Consider the following 21685-nt stretch of genomic DNA (forward strand, 5'->3'; position numbering starts at 1 on the left):
ACATCATTGTCATCATCACCAACATCATCATCATCATCACCACCAAACTCAGCAATAACATTAAGGGGAAGTTTAAACTTGGGGAGAAACGTTGGGAAAACATTCCTTACATTCTACCAGTGGTGGTAAGGTGATTGTGATTAAGAGACAGATAACCAAAACAATATTATTACAGAATATGTAAATACTAAGAAAACGAAGCATGAAGAAGTTGATAGGGCATGGGAGAGCTAGCTACGTGAGAACAAATGGTACAACGAGACGTTTATGACACACCCAGGAAGTACTTCACAGCACATATAAGTACAACTGTAAAAATCAATGGGATAGAATGCTTGTAGGGATAATCTTTCCTGCTTGATAGAGAGTTATATCAAAATGTAGTTATAGAAGAATTTAAATCTTTTATTTCTTTTTCTTTTGGGACAGTTTCTTTTTGCTTTCTATGAAAAATACAATTCCCTCTAAAAATGAATGACACAGTTATCACGATGAGTATAAACACAATGAGAGGCTCCAAGACACACACCGAATGAGGTGAGAAACCTGCCATGCAGTGGCAGTCTCGCAATCTCAGATACAAAGCGTTAGAAATCTACATGATGATGATGACTGCAAAATGGCAACCTACCAAAGACAGGCACGGCCCATTGCCTTCAACAGCTTCTGGTGCCAATGGGAACAGCAATAAGAACCACCACCACCCCTCTTTCTTCCCAGAAGCGATTTTCTTCTGGTCCATTTGCACCTCCTATAGAACCTGTACAGCAAGAGAGAATTGACAGACTGGGTCCCTGGGCCCAGGGGTGCATTTAGAATGAAATCTCTGCCCACAAGTGGGAGTTAAGAACAGAAGCTGGCAGGTTGATTAGCTGGATGAGAGACTCCTGTTGATAGTCTCTGACCAGAATCCCTTCTCCACAGCTTAAGGAATGGAGGTGAGGAAGGGCATTAGAAGGGTCTGCTGTTTCACTAGATCACTGAGCTGGCTGTAAAAACACACCAACATGCCCGTGAAAAGCGTTCTAGCGTACAGACAAGACACAGCCACGGAAGTCTTTTTCCTTAGTGCGATGTTTGACTGGCTCGCTAACAGAGACCCCACCAACTTTCTTCCATTACTTGCATCTCCATCTCAGTCTCTTCCTCCTATTCCTCACCTCCACAGGCTCCCTTGAAACCTTGCTCTGAGGCCCATTATGTCCTTAGGCAAGGGAATATAGGAGCCAAATTCGGTACCTTAGGTGACTCCCCAGTAAGTTGCTTTCACTTTCCTTCCACTGTAATCCAGCATCCCAGCCCTGGGAAACAAACCCTTGTGTTTGGCTACAGTTCCCTTCTTAGACCGCATTTTGAGGAATATTCTCCCCATCTTTCTCCCCAAGCCTGAGCGTCACCGTTATATGACTACTGCTGTTGTTGTGATTAGTAGCAGGAGTAGTAATATTTACGTGTCAGACGTGTATTATGCCCTTTATACATCTAGGCTTCATTTAATCATCACGAAAAATATTCACAGTAGCTATTTTTACCTCCAATTATTTTTTACGTATAATAACAAAGGAGTGGAAAATAAATCACTGACGAGCTAATAAATGGAGGGGCTGAGATTTACATCCAGGTCTGTGCAATCTAAAGCTTATGTTTTAAGCAAAATAGTATCTTGACAAACACCATACTGACCTATTCTATTCTTCTATATTATTATCTCTAGCTCTCCCTAACACATAGGGTCATGCTACATGATCTCTGACCTGACTCCTGCCAAGTTCCCTCTTGCTTGCGTTACTCGGTACTGTTCCCTGTTGAGAATCCTTATTGCGGTAACCTGTTCCTCTACAGATCTTGAATGTGCCTTCCTGACATCTACCAAGGGCCAAAACTCCATGTTCTTACCGCTCTGGAGAGAGCACAGATTCTGCCCTCTGGATTCCTTCTCATTGTGCCGTTGCAGCACCTTCACAGTGGGTGTCTATTTCCCAATCTGGTCCCTGCCTGTCCTTCCTATTCCTCTGCCTGCCAAGTTTAGTCATCATCCATCGCATGGCATAGACAGAGTTGGTGGCCAAATTCAAGGAGAGGGAAAAGCGATTTTTCTCCAAGCAAGGTCAGAGAGAAGCAATGCCCTGTGATCATACTTCAAAAAGTAAGATTCACAAACTTCTTTATAATTAAGCACAATTTTAATTGCCTAGTCAAAATTGTCCATTCATTGTCTTCATCAAAGTCCTTCTGAGATAAAATCTCTAATCTCTCAAAGAAGGTCTGGTCAGTATTCCCCTAAAATTCCAGACATCTAAGCTCTCTTAGGACATGCCTGTTGCTCAGAGTTATCCATACATGGTATTACTAAATGGCTTCCCTCAATTAATATCTCATTAATTGACTAAATTTAGAGGTGTGTCTATTACAACTCTAAACTGGTTTATAGTTCCTAGATTATTCATCTCTGTACAAAAAACATTGTTGTTGTTTTTACAATATTTCAGAGAGTTTCAAATGTCATCTCAAAAATTTAAAAAGTATCCTCTCATTGTAATTGCTTTAATCCCATCGCTGAATTTCCATCATTCCTGCCACCTTTTATAGTGAAAAATCTATAATACTGAAACTTGTTTACTCACTGATTTTAAATTATATAACAAGTAGACCAAATTAGCATATTCTCTACAAAACGAGTACTTTGCGAGGTACATTGAGGAAGCAAGAAGTGGTAAGAAATAACATTTAATAACATTTCTTACAAACTAGATGCATTACTTGGCACTTTTTATATGTTACTATTTATATTGGGAATCAATATATCTGGGGTCTGTGTGAAGCTACCAGTTACCTGTGTATGGAGGTGGCAAATATGGCCACAAATCCCCCAACTCTGTCTACTTCCCCTTCTGCATTGTGATGTTACCACTCCTCCAATAAGAGAACAGAGATCAATTTTTTCACTCTCGAATTTCTACTGATCCTGTAGCTTGCTTTGGCCAATAGCAAAAGCGATGTGATGCAAGTTTTAAGCTGAGGCTTAAAGAGACCTGGATGCATCTGCATTTGTTGTCTCAGAATCTTGAAACCCTTCTGCTGTGAAGAAGCCTGGGTTGAAAAATCTGATGGAGAGAGAAAGGTCCAGCATGCTGGCCACTCCAGCTAATTCACCAGCACACTGAAGTTGCAAGAGTGAGGTCAAGGAAAAACAGCAGAACTACCAATCATCACACAGAATCATGAGAAATAATACATTTTTGCTGTTTAAAGCTACTAAGGTTTAGGTGTTCTGTAATGCAGCAAGAATAGCTAAGAGAGAGATTGGCATCAGAAGTGGGATGCCCCCATAATTAAAACTTTAAGCACACAGCGTTGATTCTAAGACCAGGCAACAGGCAGAGACAGAACTGGAAGAAAGAAAATTATTTAGTGGAGGCTGCATTATACGTGATATACCCAAAGAAACTGCACAAAAATGCAACTAATGAATTTAAGCTCTTCAATTTTGATAGGGCAGTTGGAATCAGACACCTGTGGACACTGCAATAGAATTGAGCATATTTTGCATGTGATAGAAAGGAGAATGATTTGTGGCCAGTGAGCCAGAAATTTACCAAATTTCCTAGTAAACTGTGATAAGTTGTAAAATATGGCCAAATCCTTCCATGCCTACTACACAAGCCTCTTTGCAATATGATTTTGCCCTTTCTCTCATCAGTATGTGGAGTCTACCTTTTGACCTCTTGTATCTGGGCTGATCTTGTGACTAGCTTTAATCAAAGAATGTGGAGGAAGCCATTCTCAGCCAAGGCCTCAACAGGCATTGTAGCTTCTTTCTTCTCGTAGGCTGAGACCACCATGTTGTGAAAAAGAACAGGAGGAAAGACCATGGGGGTAGAAAGAGGTTGGTCATCTAGGCAGTTCCGGCCCTCCCATCTGATCCATCACGTGACTGTGGCTGAATGAAAAGTGCAGAAAAACCACCTAGTCAACTCACAGAATCATGAGAAATAACAAATTGGGGATTTTTTAAAGCCACTAAGTTTTGGGGCTCAGTTTGGTGATTTATTATACATTTATAGGTAATTGAAACACCATGTGATATATAGTGAAAGTACTTAGCCTTTCTCTATCTCTAACTCATTTGTGATAGAGAAATGAGAATATCAATTTTACCTTCTTTCCAGGGACATTGAGATAGTTAAAGGTGATCCTGAGTATTTGAATGAAGCTGAATAAAAATGATCTCACTAAGCTGCCTCTTATATCTTTCAAAATTAGTTTACATTCAAGGAATATTATTCAACTGTATTTAAAAATCTTGGCTACAAATTTCTCAGATAAAACATCTGAATCAATAGTTAAGGAAGTGGTAAGTAACTCAGGATCAGGGGAAGGGGAGAGAGGGAGGGAGGGACAAATAATAAAACGATAAGTAACGGTCAAAATTAAAATTAAACTATCAATCAAAACAGAGGCCATAACTGAAAATAAATAGACTTTTTTTTTTTTTTTGCAAAATTACGAAGTTTGGGATGGGTTAAACTTTGATGTCACAGAAGCAAGCACAGATATCAGTGTTAGAAATATTTTTAAAGATACGGGGTTTAAAGTTCCTATACAAAACTCAGGCAAGTGACTGTGCTTGGTTGAACACAATCAGGAATGAATAATTTGCTTTTCCCATGAATAATATATTTTATTTCCATGCAGTTCGAAATGTTAGCATTTTCCTCTTTTGCACTGAAATCTGACAGCTCACGCAGAAAACATCTCATCAGAGACTTTCATACTTATCTAAATCAGACTTCTCCATGCATTGGTCTCAATTAGACTGATCAGCGTCTCCTGTGGTGCTTGATGAAAATGCATACTCCTGGTCCATTTACACTGACCTACCTCATCTGCATTTCAGAATGGGTACCCACATTTGAATTTTTAACTTTTTTTTTTTAGGTACCAATGTCTGAGAACCTCAGACTTAAGCTCTAAGCTCCTCAAGGGGAAAAAAAAATCATGTTTGACCTTGTATTCCCAGCCCTTGGCGTAGTGCCTGATATATCCATAGGGACTCAATGATTTTTCGCAAAGATGAGTATTTCAAAGAGTGAATGACGAATAAATGACATATATAGTTCTAAGATTTGAATAATGCCATGTCCTATCAATCACTGCTTCTATTTATATTGTACTTAAACTATACTTTAAATGGAGCCAAACCCATATACTATTTAAAACGACCAGACATGAACATATATTTGAAGCTTTATTCACTTGCCTTTACTCTTAAGTTCACTGATCTTCCTTCCCAGATTCTGCAACCAGCCCTGCCTGACTGTAGTCAGGGAAATTTTTTGATATACGGCCTAATACTCTGGTCCCTGCTCCCGGCACATGATAAATGGCTAACACACAATTGTTGAAACTGTTGAAAGATTGTGTTTTGAAAGTTTTGCTGCTCTTACTTATTGCTTGTTATGAGTACTTGGGCTTCTATTCTGATAACTGAGATTTTAGTTATTAATCTTTTGTTCTGAAAAATGTTCTACAGACTCCAGTCCCCTTTCGTGGGGATTTGTCAGTCTTTTACTGAACTCCTCAGATAAGACATCTGACTGACACATACCCAACCCAGTGTTGACTTTCCTTGAACTGCTGCCTGACTCGCTTGCAGCTGCCTTCCCAGCACTCAAATGGTGCCTGTTCTAATGTGGCCCACCTCTGTGATCTACCCATCAGTCTTCCCTGAAGGGCTGTTCCTATGGCCTGATCCCATTGCCCATTCCTATTTCCTCAGAATACCGTGTTCTGACTCCATCCACCATTCAGAGGTCCAAGTTCAGATTCTGGCCTCCTGTGGGCCGAATTCTTCCACTGACATGGAAAATCATCACATTCTGCACTGACTGTTTTTATTCATTTCCAGTCCGTGAACTAGAGAGTAATACGCCTTGCAAATCATGAAAGGCAAGGGAATAATTTCTCTAATTTGATTTGAGAGCTGAGAGTTTAAACTAATTATAACCCATTTTTCCTTTCCAAATGGGTTTAGAATTTCAAGTCAGCCAGAACTGGACCTGAAACCAGCTCTGCTACTCACATCTCAAAAGGTACTCTTCTGAGTAGCAGTTTCACCTGTAAAATGGGAACAATACTAGGGTATCGTCTTTGGACTGATGTCAGAATTCACTGGGATAATGTGGTCTGCACAGTTCCATACACAGTAAATGCTTGAGAAATGGTAGTATTATTAGGACGATCTGTACGGTTCCTCTCCGGGAGATCATCATCGAATGTACGGCAACAGGGTGTTAGGAAAGTGTGGGCATTTTTCAGTGTCCTCTAAGATAAGAATGCGTCTGGATCATCTCTGGTGCATAGTTTCTCTTGCCTAAAAATAGAACACCTTCTGCTTTATGTCAGAAACTATCATTATTCCATTAGCAGCTTCGCTGAAAGCCACAGCCAACTCGGCAGAACCACTGTGTCTGCAGCTTGCTCTTTGACCCCCTGAAGGACCACAGGGGCTGAATTTCATTCCATTTCCTAGTACATCAAACCACACATCACTTATAGCTTTCTTTCTCCTTTTTATCTCCTAAGTCATTAATAAACATATTATACACACATATTTCCATACATCGCTCCTTCTACATAGGAGAAAATCACAGGAACCAACATGACCATGCTTATGATTATTGGTTAATGTACGCATTCATTTCAAGGAAGTGACTGATTATAAAAAGCTTACAAACATATGAAAAACAATTTATACTGGTTGGGGAATGGTTGGGTTTCTCCATGTGAGTAGAGAGACAGATGACAGCCCAGGCTACCACAGATTGATAATTTGCAACTATTAAGTAAATACTAATATTTGTCCCTGATACAATGCCTAATTCAAAAGGGAGCTGCTTCCACTGCCCATCCCCCCAACAGTAAGCATCATGGATTTGACTAAGCAAAGAAAGAATTTAAGGCTTAACAATGGTAAAGTACAAATAATGATGATAAAAATAATTGCAGCTTACATTTACTTAGTATTCACTATGAATCACCCATCATATTAAGGGATTAACATGTATGAATACACTTAATTTGGAGAAACATTAAGCAGTAAATATTATCATCCCACTTTATAAAAGGGGAAACCTGTGATACTGAAAGGTTAAGTACCATGACCAATGTCCCATAGCTTGTGGGTGACAGAGCCAGGATTTCAACATGGAGAATCTAGCTCCAGAGCCATGGAATGAGCACCCATAATGCTCGAGAATTGGAGCCAATAAATTTTTTTCTGGGCCACACAGTATGTATTTTAGGCTTAAAGGATCATAATGTCTCTATCGAAAACAGTCACTTCCACTGGTATAGAGTAAAAGCAACCACAGACAATATAAATGAATGAGCTTGGCTGTAAATAAAACTTTATTTATAGAAATAGGTGTCTATTCAGCCCCTGAGTACACTGAGCTTCATTCTTGAAAGCAACCAGCAATCTGTCAGAAATTTGACACTAAAAGGGTTTCATTCATAAATGAAGGTTCTGTCTCTCCCACTCTCTTGCCAGACCTCTCCTTTGGCCTGAGGCAATGGAGGCAATGCTTCCAAAAAGCAGAAGCTGGAAAGTTTACTCTTTTTCCATATGGAACCAGCAGACTCTTAACCTGTGACCAGCAGCCCTTCAGCCTAAACAAAACTGGGTCAGAGTGAATATAATTGCTCTATCACCTGTTTACTCTTTCACACTTTGTGTGTGTGTGAACAAAGGAAGGCAAAATAAGTGAATAAATGTTCTTTCAAACTGAAATCCTTGTATGCCCATCCCAACAGCAAGGTAAAAACAATTCTGACAAACTTTGAACTCACTGTCATTTATTGCATCAGAACTACTCAGTAATTAATTGATCACTATCTATTACAGTGCACCGTCTCCTTGTAAGTAATAATAGTCATTACTAAGGGGAGAGACTCTATCATTCAGTGAATGGATATCAGAGCCAGACCACCTGGTTTTAAATCCTGGCTCTGGCACTTGCTGACTGCACAGCTTTGGGCAAATTAACTCACTATTCTGTGTCTCAGTTTACACATCTATAAAACGAGGACAATTATTAACCTCATACATTTTGGTAAGGATCCAGTAAGTTAATATATGCATGCTATGTGCTTGGGAAAGCACCTGGTACAGAGGAAGTACTCAAGAAACACTAGCAATTTTTATTAAAGAACATGGAGAAAACAGTTCTGAATTTTGTCATTTTTTAAATTAAGGAAGTAGTGATTGATTTCATACCTCAGACAAGGGTCTTTCTTGAGTGTTATTGTGAGTAAGACCCCAACTTAGCTTTCAAGGAGCTTAAACTCTAGTAGTCATTCAAACTGTCAGCTATTTCCGGAAAGTTTTAGGAAATGATGCTCTGGTAGCATGAGAATATTACAAGCATAGTTGCCTTAATTCTGCTTCCCTTCCTTCTTATATGCCACCAGCATCTATCAAAAGCCTCATATGTGTACTTCCTAAATACAGGAAGGAAAACATAAGAAGGTATATCTTAAGTGGAGGAAGGACTAGAATATGATGATTCTGGACGGAAATATAAAAATAAAAGCTATCGGAGCAAAAATTGGGGAACTGCAATACACAATGATGATTTTCTTGGACTGTAGTGAAGACTGTGACAGTGTGATAGCCTCATAACCCTCAATAGGTCAAATTCTGTTGACTTACAGTCTAAGTGAGATTCACAGTTCCCACGTGGAACCGGGATCTAGTGGCATTAAAAAGTTTTTGTTTGTGCTAGTGGTTAAGAATTGTATCATTTATGGTTGTCATCAAAAAATCTACAAATAATAAATGCTGGAAAGGGTGTGGAGAAAGGGGAACCCTCCTGCACTGCTGGTGGGAATGTAAACTGGTGCAGCCACTAAGGAGAACAGTATGGAAGTCTCTTAAAAAACTAAAAATACGGTGTGTGAAGGGATAAATTTGGGGGTTTGAGATTTGCAAATATTAACTACTATATATAAAAATAGAATTTATAAAACCCCACAAATTTATTTTGTATAGCACAGGGAACTATATTCAATATCTTGTAATAACCTGTAATGAAAAAGAATATGAAAATGAATATATGTATATATGTGCATGACTGGAACATTATGCTGTACACCAGAAATTGACACATTATAACTGACCATACTTCAATTTAAAAAAAAAACTAAAAATAGAGTTGCCATATGATCCAGCAATCCCACTCCTGGGTACATATCCAGAGGAAATTCTAATTTGAAAAGATACACGCACCCTAATGTTCATAGCAGTACTGTTTACAATAGCCAAGACACGGAAGTGAATCACTTTGCTGTACACCTGAAACTAACACAATATTGTAAATCAACCGTATTTCAATAAAAAAGGAGGCTGCTAAATGCTAAAAAAAAAAAATGCCATTTACATGTGCAGCCTTGAGTAAGAATCATAACTTCAATAAGGTGATTTTCTCATTTGTAACATAAGTATTAAAATATTTGGAATATTAATGGCTACCTCATTCTGTTTTTATACAATGTCAATGAGACATTTCATGTCAACTGCCTAGCAGAAGGCTAGTTCATACAATAAACCCAAAACATAGTGTTTATCATTATCCTATCTTTCTCAAGGGCTCAGAAAAATCTGCTATCCAGAATCTTTATCACAAAGGGGTATGTTCTATATTATTCAAATCAGTTGAAGCACCAAAGGAGGCATATTGGGGTCCAATGGACACTGTGGCAGCCTTGAAAATGTGCAGCTCTGATCTTCTGCCGTGGGGAGTACAACTGATTGACAGCTCCAGCAGCTGCCCTTATAAATGTGGGGGTTTATCCCCACATTCATGCCAAGGCCCCACTTCCTGTGGGCTGTCCCCAATCAATAGCTGAGCATGATGGCAATGCTAATGCAGGTCCATCCCGTAAGGTCCAGGATTATTTTAACAGATATCTCTGGTTCAAGGATTCCTCATTAACCTGGCTAAATCTTTCTTAGAACTGCCTCCAAACTGAGACTCTTCCTGCCTTTCCTCCCTCCTCACCCTCTCCTTCTCAAGTGTCAGAACTGCACAGTGATGTGAGGTTCCCCCTTCTTCTTTGGCTTCCCCACCCTTTTATCCTTCACAGAGTTTCCCCCCAGTGAATGTCCTACAGTTTAATCTCATCTTGACAGCTGCTTCTTGGAGGACCCAAACCCACACAGACACCAGAATTTATTTATACAGATTCCTGACCTGTTAGTATTTACCTACCTTACCTTCACTCCTGGTTCTCTTTATCAACCTTGTTCTATTGATTATTTAATATAAACCTAGCCCACTGGACATATGATACAGATTTTTCAAGCCACTGAATTCAGCTCTAATTCCCAGCTAGAATATTATCTCTCTTCCTCAAGTCTGTGCTTCTACAACTTTCATCAGCAATATCACTTCCCCTCGCCCCTTGTGAGGGTCCACCGTGAGCACTGGTGCTTCCTTTTGCAGACTGCCCAGTGACTGCCAAGGCTCTCGAGGAAGTCTCTCTTGACTTTATGGTGACTTTTGAAATGGTTTGTATAAGTAAGGTAAATAGTCAGGATCTACCTTATTTTTTAATGGTACTTATTAAAAGGGAGGCCTAGAGAGACAAATCTTTTATTGCTAGATCTTAGAAGGAACTTAGCAATTTCTTTTTCCAACCTTGGCTTTTCCAAGATGAGGAGCCTGAGGACAAAGAGACGAAGTGACTTTCCCGAGGTCATACAAAGAATAGAGAGGAGATAAGAAGGAAAGCTGTGCTCCCAAATAAATAAAGAGCATACATAGCACAGGCAGCAACTTTATGAAGACCTCCAGCACCCACAACTGAAGGAAATGGAAAGAAATCTGAAGATGACATGTAGGGACAAGGGTTCTAAAAGAGGAAAGACTATGTGCTTTTAAGAGGTTTGGTTTAGAGGGAAAAAAAACTTCTAATAAAACTATGATTCAGAATAATGTTCTAGACATTCAAGTGCTTAATAAATCAATTTTAGAAATCAAGGGATCTTGTTTGGACATTTAGCTACAGGCTCAAATATAATGATGTGTGTGTTCTGATAGTCATCACATGCAAATATAGCTACACTGGCCTTCCAGGTAAGGAGAATATAATTTAAGTTAATGAACACTATTTTTTCCCCTAACAATAAAATTGGATTATTTATCCTCAAAATGTTATTTTTTTTTTCCTATCAAGAGTAATGAACAAAATATCTTTCTTTTCTCTGGGGGCAGGAGAGTTTATCTTTTAGTCTTGGCCATATACAGTTGTATACCTCAATATTAATTATACACAAGCACCAGGAAATTTTTCACAGGTGGACAGTATGTTTAATCACTTGATGTTACATCGGTTACTTCCATTTCTTAGATCAATAATCTACAAAACCTAACAATCATATCACACATAGCTGTCGGTAAAAACTTTTGAATACACATTTCCCAATAAATATACACTGGCTTATTTATAAATTATGTTCAGGTACTAAACTGGTTGAACATATGATGAACATTATAATACATAAGCCAAAATAGTACTTTAATGAAGAATAAAATAATTAATATTAATATAAGGTCTAATACTTTTTGTTCTCTCCCTCATAGATCATTTTGAATACCTTACTTTTTAGACCACTGTCTATTTCATGAAAGTAGAAATAAAAATTCTCACTGTTTCAACAAAACAAAATTCCATTTCATTGTCTTCATATTCATATTTCTATCAGAATGCATTCAAATCATTTTTTCTGCTATTCTAGCTCTTGACAATTTCTAGATTACCTGTATATGCTATATCTCCCAACATTTCCCAACACCAAGGCTTACAAAGAGTTGGGCAATGGTGAAAATCAAACATCTAAATATATTCTGTATGGCCTAAACAGTGCTTCTTAAATATCTGAAATCTCAAGTGCATAGGAGGGGAAAGATGCCATCTGACTACATGTTCCCTACCACTCTTTTTTTAATATCATACCTGTCCTGCTTCACTCATTAAATATGGTGACAAATTCTTTGACATTCCCATTAGGGGCGAGTCTATTTCCTCTCCACTTGAAGCTGGATTAGCCCTATGATTCGCTCTGACTGATAAAATGCAAAGGAAAACGATGCTGTATAAGCTTATGATATATGCAGCTTCTATTTTCACACATTTTCCATTAGATTTCAGATGTCATCTGTAGGAAACCCAGGCCATATGGGGAAGCCATTTGCAGGAGAACCAATGTGCTCCAGTTGAAACCCCTGTCAAGCTCCTAGCTGGCTGTCATCACTATCTGTGAACCATTTTAGGAAGTAATCTTACAGTCCAGCTGATTCAAGTCTCTGGACCACCACAGCTGCAGTTGATACTATACGGAGCCGAGGAACGACCCTACTGAGCCTAGCCTACCTACAGAATTTTGATTGCTACAATTCTAAGCCACCAAGTTTTGGATGATTTGTTACACAGCAAAAGATAACCAAAGCATATCTTTAAGTGGCATGTGAATTTGTGATGCCTTCCCTATGCAAACTTTTCATTCCAGTGGGATTGATCTGATAATAGGTTTTCAATCTGACTTCACATGTGTATTCTCCATGTCTTTGCTCATGATATAGATTTTGTGCCTATGCACTTATGCAAATTCTATCCAACTGTCAAGGCACAACTGGTTACACATTTTAGCTCCCATGTCCTAATTAAGTAATCATGGATGAATTGTTTCATTTCCCTACCTCTCTCCTTGTCTGTAGAGTATGTATAGTAATAATACTTCTCACAGAGTTACTAGAAAGAGTAAGATATACTGGATGTAAAGGGCTTAACACAGTGTCTGGCCCACAATAAGTATTCAGTGAAGGCAATTTATTATTGAAACCCGCTTCAAGTGTTTAAATAGACTTTATCTTCATTCATTCCAATGTTGTTTACCTAAGTAATTCCACATTTCCAGAATTCTGCTCCCAAAGATGAGAATGAATTCCTTTCCATCCCTTCAAAAGTTGGCTGTAATAGATCACTGAAGAGAGTATCTATCAAAGAACTAAGGTTTATCCTTCAAAGTGGAAATATTTTGGTGAAGTTAAGCTCCATAAACAGTAGAAAGTCAATAAATACTTGCTGAATTAATTAATAAATGAGCAAACCAGAAGGCACAGCTGATGTTCAGCCAAAAATGGAAAAAACAATCATTTCAGGTGCTCTATGCATTATAATGTGTTTCCAATACTTTATATTTCATTCATAAATTGGACTATTTTACCAAATTATTTATTTTGGGATGAACCCTGTTTATGCCATCTTATGAAATATATAAACCATAAGTAAAAAAAGGAGTTGAATTTCATTGAGTCCACCATCTAAGGAATATTCTCAGAATCCATGTGAGCCTCAGGGTTATTTAATGATGTTGTATAGTCTAAGATCAGGCCTGGAAGATGCTAATATTTAACGTACTTTCTAACTTTTGAACCTCACTTATATCACACCTCTCACTAAGAATTCTAGACACCCCATTGCCCTGGAAAATGAACAGTAGAAGAGGTGACTCTAGAGGGGAGATGCTAACACCCAGCCAAGTAGAGTGTCAACTTCGAAATACAGAGCTCTCTTTCTTAAGGACAGTAATCCACTCCTGAAAATCATATGTGCTTTGGAAAAAAATCCAAACAAAACAAAACAATACCTGGAAAGTCTTCCCATTATTTTATACAGAAAAAAAGTATATGTGGTATGCCTCAACACATTTCTAAATATGACCAACACACACACACATACAAATGTCTTTAGAGAGTTAACAAACTATCATGTCAGAATATAAAATTCTTGGAATATAGATCTGTGGCTATCAAATAATTAACATAGTAATTTTTAAAATTACATTTAATGCAATAACATTTCAGTTCTATTGCAATCACTTTCTCACTTGCTTGGCTTACTTCTCTATTATTTTTATGACTGCTTCCTTTTGTTTGCAGGGGGTCACACTGCACAATTAGTTCTTGGCAAAAACATGAAAGGCATTCAGGACAAATGCCCAGTGGCAGAGAACGTCTCACCTTGAATGTGACACTGTGATGCCTTTCTTAGCACCAGACACATCCAACTGATATGTTCCCTTTGTCAACACCCATCATACTTCATACTTTCCAAAATATTTATCACAACTTTGACATTCTACTGTTTGTTTTTGGAGTACAACTCAAGGCTTTTTCCTAAATACCATTTTGTTTGAATGTTATATTGAACTCTGGGGACACAAATATAAATTTTCTGATGCAAACATAGGCTAATGTTGCAGCTAAGAATTTTGTAAGCTCCATGAAGTCTGGGTATTAAAAACTAAGGGACACTATTTCATCAGGAAATATTAACTAAGGAGACACTCTATAGGTCATACCTGTACAATATTGCTTAGAGTTATAAGAAGATAATATCTATACTGAAAATATGTAAATTAATGTGAATTTGTTTTTGCTTCCCAGCATCAATTCACCTTACTATAGTAATAACCATTCTATTTCATTTGGGAGAACCACTCCCCACTCACTGTTAGTCTGTGTGACTTGGGTGGGGACTGACCATAATTTTGGCGCCCAGACAAGGCCAAGTATAATACATTAAATATCTGGTCATGATTCACGTTCATGGAGAGTGATAAATACATGATCTAAGCCAATATAATGATATTCAATTCCAGGTTTGTTTGTTTGTTTGTTTAAGAATAAAGGAAATATTGGAATTTTAAAAAGTCCATTTTTTTTTTTTTACTGGATTGCTAAACTATGAATAAGAAAAACTGGGGCTACTTCAGGGATAGAGACTGTCTAGGAATGGAGTCAACATAGAGAAATGCAAAACTAAGATGAGGAATCACCTAAGTCGAGCTGTTCCCAAAGTCAGTTACCTCTGGAGTTTTGTACTTATTTTTTTACACAAGCCACCCTGACTCAGTACATCAGGCAGGATATATAAGCAAGACTGTTGTAAATAAATGTAAGTGGCCCAACAGGAAAAAAAGATTTATTTCTTGCTTACAACTGATTAGGACAAGGCAACTGTCAAAGGAAATTCTTCCCCAAGCAGTGACTCAAAGAGCCAGGCTGACCCAACATGTGCCCGGCGCAGTTACCGCCAAAGGGGGAGAGACAGCATGAGGCAGCCCATTCTTCTGAAGTACTTTGGCCTGGATGTGACACCCATCATGTCTGCTCCTGCTTCACTGGCTCAAACCAGTCATATGACTTTTGTGAAGACACACCTTGTGAGCAACATTCACTGCCACAAGATTGTTTTTGGATATTTTAAATCGAGTGTCCTGGATTATAAATACCTTCTTTGCTATAATTCCCTACTGGAAAGAGGACTGACAATGAAAATTATTAGGTTGAAATGTGGTGAAGAAGGTGAAACTGAATCTCTTTGGAGAGCGTATGCCCTGTGTAAAGTACTGGATAAATGCCTACTGGGATTCATTTGATGGATGCGCCCGAGCACCATTCATCTTGTCATTTTCCAGAAATGATATTATTTGCTCAAACAACACAGCATTATGTACCTCAACCCGACATCCAGTAATCACCCATTTTTGGTTCTGCATCTTAGCATCGGTCACACTTTGTAGCTGAGAAATGACAATGGCAACCTGGACTCAGGTGTAAGGTGTAGGGCTTGAAACTTTCATTCATTTTGATTAGCTCCTCTGTCCACTTTGTTGCCATTCTCAGCAGCACTATGAGCTTCTCAGCCACCAAGCCAAGGCATTATGCAGTTCAACCTTTTCAGCTCCATATATTCAGAAAACCTTAGGACTGTTTCCCTTCCTTTCTGACCAATAGTACTCAAGCCCAGGCCCTCATCCTCTAGCTCCTGGTTCAGTTCAATATCCTTCTTTTTGATCTCTTGAAATTGGGTTCACTTCTCTCTGACCCATCTGGTTCACACTTACCAGTCCAATTTTACACAAACACCCACAGTGTACTCCTTCAAATTATTTTGTTGATTTCCCAATGGGTCTCTTATTTGCTACCAAACCCAATGTAAACTTTAGTTTCTCATTTTATTAATATGGCCCCATCCTTTCTACCCAAGCTAAGAATGCATTCATTCCAACATTTATCTGTGATTCTAGACAAGGCTATCACCAAACAACCCGATGTGGAATAGTCTCAGTGAGGTTTACTCTAAGGCCTGGTAGTTCTTCAGAAGAAAGCTGATTCAGAAGAAAAAAGTCTGTGATCGTGCGTCCAGGGAAATACTCCTATCAGCAGACTTGGACTTCAAGTTGGCCATCAGCAGTTTAAATTTCAGAGATGTGGTAAACTCATCCTTAGATTTAAAGGGCTCTCTATGATATATAAAGATACTATAGTAGAATTCTTCAGGATAAAGAATTAAAAAAAAAAACCCTCAAGATTACATCTTGAATATAATTAGACCACTGAATTACACCTTTCAAAAAGGTACATTTTATGGTAAGTGAATTGTATCTCAATAAAACTGTTATTAAAATAATTAGATCTTGATTTGGGTACAACCTGCAGTGCCAGATATACAAGCTACATTTTATTAAGCTTTAGTGTAGTGTTTCTCACACTTTTTCCCCCCAGGTTTATTGAGATATAAATGACATAGAGCACTGTGTAAGTTTCAGGTGTACGGCATAATGATTTGACTTACATATATCATGAAAAGATTACCATAAGTTTAGTTAACATCCATCACTTCATATAGATAACAAAAAAAGAAAAAATATTTTTTTTTAATTTTTCAAACTTTCACAAACTGTGAGAGCTTGTTTACTTGCAAAGTCCAGGGTCTTACATACAGAGATTATGATTTCATACGTCTACATCAGGGTACTGAAGTCTGCACTTGTATTAGTATCTAGGAGATCCTGTAGGTATCCTATGGCCTATACTTTAAAATAATAACAACAAAAACACTGGTCTACACTGCAACCAGTCCTAGGCTGGAGGAGTTGTCAAAGTACCAAACATATTGTTCAGGGAAAAAGTTGTGATTTTTTGAGCTGGAATATAATTAGACAAACAAGAAAGACACATTTCATTCAGACTGTCTAAATATGGCAGATGTGGTGGTTAGGGGAAGGTTGCAGTTCATTAGCTACAAAAGTACTCTCAAGTTGACCAGAGGGATTCAAAGAATAAAGCTTTATAATAAGCTTAATGCAGCAAGACTAGCTTAGGGCCCCTTATTCATAGGTATGATAAGATGATAATATATTGCCCACTTTGGACTGAATCACTCAGCAACTCTGATAGGTAGCTGCAGGTCAAAGACATCACGGCTTGCATTAGAAAGGCTGGAAATACAAGAAGTGACTGACAGTACAAACACTCAATTCTCATTGCTGCTTCTCTACACCAGGAACCTTCACATGCTCAAATACCATCTTCTGAATGGGTAGAGTGCTCTAAGACTCAGAGAAAGGGTATGCCTGCAAAGTTGATCCTGCAGATTCACAAGCTGCTGACCAGCATAATTTGTGATTTCAAAGGCAGGTCCGAGAGCAGATGGATTTTCAGGGGATGCTTAGAACTTATTGAAAAAGGAGAAAACTTTTTTTTTTCCTAGGAATGACACCTGAGGAGTGGTCTTGGAAACTAGGAAACACAGAATTATGGGTCCAAAGGGAAAAGTCAGCAATTTCGTTATACCAAGGCTGTTATCTTTGAGGCCATAATTTAAGCCATGATTTTAATCAAAGTCATCTTAAAAGTCACTATCGAAGATATGACATAAGATGTCTTGCCTTCTAGCTATTTTTTATTCCTTTTTATCAGGACTTAAGGGCAAGAACCATCTATTCGGAATAATTTAGCCCTAAGCTGTTTCCTTTCCTTTACTAATCTCTTGTGTATTCATTTAGTAAACATTTATTAAATTCTTTATTGGGCTAAAATGATGAGAAGTTTCTTACTCTCAAAGGGCTTAGAGTTCAATAAATCTTAACCTTTTATATCTTTTGGTCAATGACTGAATCATATCTCCTAGCTGTGTCCATTTTAACATCCATTACACCAGACTCATTTTGTCTTTGAATATAGTTTTGCTGATTATTAAATACATTTATTAAACACTGGGTTTCTGGACATTCTGGGCGCCCTGAAGTAGATTATGCCTCAAGATGATCAGTTTGCCATCTATAACACTGGAGATGCCCAAATCTACAGTTAGCTTGAATCTTTTCACTGAATCAAAAAATTATTCCATTTTTAAAAGTTATTTAATACTTGGGTTTTTAATATAGAACAAATTAACTGGAGTGGTTCCTGGAGAGAGGGAGTTTGTAGAGGTACTAGACAGGCTTTTAGAGATCCAGTCCAAAAGAACCTCTAAATGTCACCATGTCTACATGAAGATGAGATTCAATTAAGTGGGGAAAAGGTTAAAATGGGGGTGAATCCAGCAGTGAATTACTTGTTTGACATGAGTGGTTGAAACAAGACGGGGGGAGATGGACTCTTTAACTTTTCAATCAACTTCAGAAAAACAAGGTGCTAAATTGGCTGCTTCTCCTCACGACACCAGCAGAAACTCAGAAGTTGAAATCACATTTACATAAGATATTTATTCACCGCCCTGGTATTTGTTACTGTCAACCGATTTCAGCATGTTTCATGACCACCTGAGCGATGTCAGCTATGAAGAAAATAGTGGAGTTTGAGACATAGTGACAGGCACTCTGTTTTTTAAAACCAGTGTTGCTCTCTTTCAATCTTACTGTTATCATTATATTTGAACCTGGGATTTCCTAGCAAAGAAAGGGAAGATTTAACTTCCTATACTTCCTCTGAACACCAGGCTTACAGATTGAGGCACATTTGAAATGTCTTTGGTAGGTCATCTGGGTACCGCACTGCAGGCTTTATTTCCCAAGATCCTTAAACCAATCAGACTACGCAGACCCAGGATTTCTAATAAGAGAATTATTTAGTCAGATTTCTACTTAACAATTATTAGGATAATGGGCCATTACATTAAAATGATACACAAAGTGAGACAAGTTTAAGTAGAAAAAAAACCAGATGTCTTTAAAACCCATTATCTTGGTGGATAAGACTTGGTGGATTTCCTTGGTTAATATGGGAGGAATATTTAAAATGAGGTCCCACAGCTATGTTCTGTTGAGGAGACTAAGAATGTCTCTTTGCAGAGATTATTCACAGTTCATCTCAAAATTGTGGGGGGACTACAAATATTATACACTATTGATAATTGCAACAGGGTTATGGATAAATGTCAGGACAGCTACACCAAATCTAAGCTCATGCTGAAACCCTAGCTAAAGGCTGCTGTGGGGCAGGATGAAAGGAGTCATTGGGTGGTTTCTTGTGACCAGAACTTGCCTGGGAGGAAGAGAAGCAGGATAGAGTTTTGCAAGGGCCGATGCATGAATATGGATCTGCTAAAATAGAAGAAAATGGTGACAGAAGGGAAGCGGAAGAAAAAGCTGGAATATAAGAAATGGATGATGCCATATGCAGATGTGGCTGTCAAATGAAATAGTGAGGATCAGCAAAATGACTGAGACGGATTGAGACTGAGTCATCTGTGTATGTTGTCAGGAACGGAGGGAAAAGCAAATTCTGTCTAACCACCCCGTCTGGATCTAAAGTACAAAGAACCAAAAAGCTACCATGAGTAGCCAGTGGAGCCAAAGTGCTGTAGAGATCAGACCTATCAAAGCATGATACCATAGTTACCTTGCAACGACATTGCCTTGTTTTCTGTTACTCAGGCTTCTTAAGTAAATAGATGCCGTCTCGACAAGGAGGAATATATGAAAGGGGCAAGGGGAAATGAAATTAGAGCCTTGTGTCAGTTCAGGAAGCAAATGCCATGGCAGAATTGGGATTACAAGATATTGAGTGGGGAAAGGCCAGTGAAAAATTAAAAAGAGAAGGAACTGGAGCAGGCAGGGACGGCCTGGAGATGGGTTCAGCTCCGACACCTGTGAAGGGAGACAGGGAAGGAAGGAGAATGCACTAGAAAGGAGCTCATGCTGTGTTGTAGCTCTGAGAAAGTCTCAGCCAACTCAAAGAGGAGCCCAGAGAAAACAAAAATGCCCATGAAAAGAGTCCTGTGCTGAGCCTAAGTGGCCAGAGTCTAGTACCCCTCTGTGTGCAGTCTCTGGATGGAGGGATCACAGCCTTGATGTGAACAAGGCCACACATTCCATAACAACGTAGCTGGAGACTATCAGCTCCTCCCCTCCTCGCAGGAGCTTCTCTCTTCACATATCTGAGCAGCAGAACTCTGTCCCTTCCACAGTCCACTCCACCCCTCATTCTGCACAGATCAACTTTTCCATACAGTTTCAAGGTAGTTTCCCTTTGACTCTCTCTTCATAAAAACAATAGACAGGTTAGTGGGATAAGCTACATCTTCCATGATTGCATTTGGTCTTGAAACTTCAACTGCTTCTGGTCTCCATCCTCTACTATCCATTCTAAATTCCTCTCACCTTCACTTCCACATCTGCAGGTCTTGATAGCTTACCTGGTGTTACCTAAACCTTCATTCCTAAGGGGTCTAAGCCCCTGATAATCACACACATCTCAAGCCAGGATAATTCCATGTGATAACTCACAGTCACGATCGTATAAGGGAATCCCAAAAGGAACCATCGAGTTCCTGAGTTCCATAGATGTTCCTGTCTGCCCCAAGATGTAAAAGCAACCCTATTTCCTCCTGCTGATCAGGATCAACTTCCCTGGCAAGATGGTGACTTTTCTCATCTGTTGGTCCCTATTCACAAGGAGTCCAAAGTTCTCAGGCAGCTGTCACAGCTTAGAGTTGAATGAGCTCTGCTCTGTTTCCCGGCAAGAATGTTTTTCCTTTGGCCACCAAGATCTCTAACACTACATATCTCAGAGTTTCAGGGATGAGAAGTATAAAGTTCTCAGTAGTTTACGAATCTGATAATAATAATAATAATAATAATAATAATAATAATAATAATAATAATAATAACAGCAATAATAACAACAACAACACATAGAAATAGAGGCTAGATCTAAGGATTCATTAAACTGCAGCATTCATTCTGCAAGACCAGACTCCTTCCTGTGTGAGCCTATTTGCATTACACTACAGGGATCTCAGAGATGGACCTGAAATAGCAATTTTATATATCAAAATAATAAATCAGCAAAAATCACCATTAGATAGCCTTCTTCTCTGAGGCCATTTCAAACATAGTTTTACAAAATAAATAGTATGATGCATTTGAAATCTCTTTCTTCAAGGGCTTCCTGTGACACAACAATCTCTCCACCATCAAAGCTCTAGAAGGATGATACACATGGAAACTAAGTATGTTCTTTGCTCCATTATTATCTGTCTGCCCACCTCCTCATTTTCCCAGAGGAAATTTGACACTCTCCCAGTTTGCTAGTCAGTATCTTCTGCCTTAAACTTGATAAAGGACTTCCATTCTTAGGGCATCTGTACACTCTCCTTCCCCTAATATTTACCTTTCTCCATGGCTTCTGGATTCTCAACCCATTCTGAGGGTCCCCCTCCTGGTGTTGATGTATTAAATACAGACTTCTCTGTTCTGAGCCTCACTTAGTAATAAGAAAACATTTAACACCTCAAGTCTGAGGTATTTTCTCATTCATAAATCTGTGCA

This window comes from Vicugna pacos, chromosome 10, assembly GCF_048564905.1.
Source record: "Vicugna pacos chromosome 10, VicPac4, whole genome shotgun sequence".
Taxonomy (NCBI): domain Eukaryota; kingdom Metazoa; phylum Chordata; class Mammalia; order Artiodactyla; family Camelidae; genus Vicugna; species Vicugna pacos.